The sequence below is a fragment of the Arachis ipaensis genome, chromosome B08, assembly GCF_000816755.2.
Source record: "Arachis ipaensis cultivar K30076 chromosome B08, Araip1.1, whole genome shotgun sequence".
Classification (NCBI taxonomy): domain Eukaryota; kingdom Viridiplantae; phylum Streptophyta; class Magnoliopsida; order Fabales; family Fabaceae; genus Arachis; species Arachis ipaensis.
In genome coordinates, this window is record NC_029792.2 from 128,007,117 (window position 1) to 128,009,305 (window position 2,189).

A 2,189-nucleotide genomic window follows, 5' to 3' on the forward strand; every position below is an offset into this window, starting at 1 on the left:
TCTGCTGAGCCCAATCAACGCATTATCCGAGAAAAAAAATAACACTTTTCTAAACACTTCTGTCCATTCCTCCAAACATCTTGCATCTTGAACTTCGAATCACTAATATGAACATAAGAAACATTAACTGTCAAAGAGTCCTTCGATTTTCATTTGTCGAACTAAAAAGATTGGTCCAACAGTCCAATATACTAAGAATATCCCTTTTTAAGCCATCCCTTAACTTTTTCAATGATAGTTTAGTCTATGCAAATTTATATAGTTTGTTTGTTTGTAAAAAGCTATACTAAAGTTTATCTAACAAATAATATTCTACATCTAAATCATTTTATAAATTAAGTTTAATATCTAACTATCTTGTAGTTATTAACAATTTGAGAAAGGGTGAGCCAAAAAGGGTGCCGACTTCGAGTCGGCCTCACCTTGAAGAAAGTTTCTTTAAAACCATGAAAAGAATCTTCGAAGAGTCCAAAGATTCTTCGGTTTTGCACCATCCGCAAGGAGAGATATCCTTTCTTGTATTTATCCTCTCGAGAAGGATTCACAAGAAGAAAGAAGAAGAGAAAGACTTCTACAGTAGTCAGGAGTTCTAAATACTCGCAAATCATCTCAAAATACCGGATGGCAGCCCAGCTGTTCGGGTGAAGTTGAGATGGAACAACGTCACATCTATTCAAGAGGGTCAGAATAAAGGGGGAGAAGGGCATCCGGACCCCCGAAGTGGTAAACATGGGTTTGTACACCCACATCCAGTCAAGGACGCGAGGAGCATCAATGTTGAGTTGACAAACACGTTCTTGGATCCCGGGACTAAGAGCTCATAGTTCACCTCCTCGGGACTACCTCCGCACAGTGCTCCCGATTCACAGAGCTCTTGCAGCTCTTTCGCAGTTAACCTGGAAGAGGTACTTGTGACATTGGTTGTATACCACGTGTAATGGTTCACGGGAGATCGCATCGCCATATCTACAGTAAGGGCACCACTTAAGTTAAATCATAAGGTCGGAGGCAGGTCCTAGGCTAAAACTACGTTATTCTACACTAAACCGTTCTAGCCTAAATCATGGAAAAAACACCTATGACACCTCCTAAAAGCTATCTAACAAAACCAAGTTTGACCCTAGAGGTAACCAAAACAAGAAAACCAACATAATAATGGCAGAAGGTAAAGTAAAGTAATGCAAACAAGTGGCTACTTACCAATAAAGATGAACGTAGAGGGTGGATGAAAACAGGCAGTGGTGAGTTCATGGACAGAGTAAAATCCACGAGAGAGGATAATCACATCAAGACACAATGAAGCAAATGGTGGTGACAATGAAGGAAAATGAAGGATGATGGGCAGTTACAGGAATAAGGAAAGAAGAAAATGAAGTGATGCTATGAAGACGGGATAGTAACCGCTACTAGAGAAAGAGAAGCGCGAAAGGTCGAGGGTATAATAGACTTTTCTATGACCTTTCAAATCAATTAAAGCGATGCCTTCAAGCAACGGTTGGGGAAACTCACGCGCGCGAGAAAAGCGCCATAGGCGTGAGCCCTGCCAATGAAGTCGCGTTAGGCAGAGACTACTTCACACGAGAACACAGGCTAAGCTAATGCGTCAGTCGTGAGCCCCACGATTTGACGCATTGGGGGCACTGTTCTGACCCGGTCGAGCAGTGATACGTCCTTCACGTGACACAATCTCCTGGAGGAGATCTATACAGCTGGCAGAAGCTTCCAAGGGGCTGGACCCGAGTAAGAAAGCCCACCCAACGAATGAGGATAAAGGAGAGGGACCTACCCCTCTCCTCAAGTACGTCACCAAAACTCTAACCTAGCCGCCTTATCGTACAGACACTCATTTTGGCGTCGGAGTGTCTTTGCAGGTGGCCCCACCCGCCGACCAACCGACAGATTGCGTACACAGCTCCTCCCAACGGAAGTTCACATCAGGTTCCCATCTTCACCCCGAGCACCTTGTCATCAACCGACCACCCGAATTCTCGAACACTCATCATAGAATATTTCTAGAACGACTAGTAGATAAACTTCCGGAAAAAATAAAAAAATAAGCATGATACATATATAATAAAGTATGTCTCTAATGTATGTACTAAAATTCTTTATTGTTTAATTTAGTTCAACTTTTTTTTATTTTAAAATAAATTTTAATTTTATCCTTCAATAATATTAATTTTTATGGT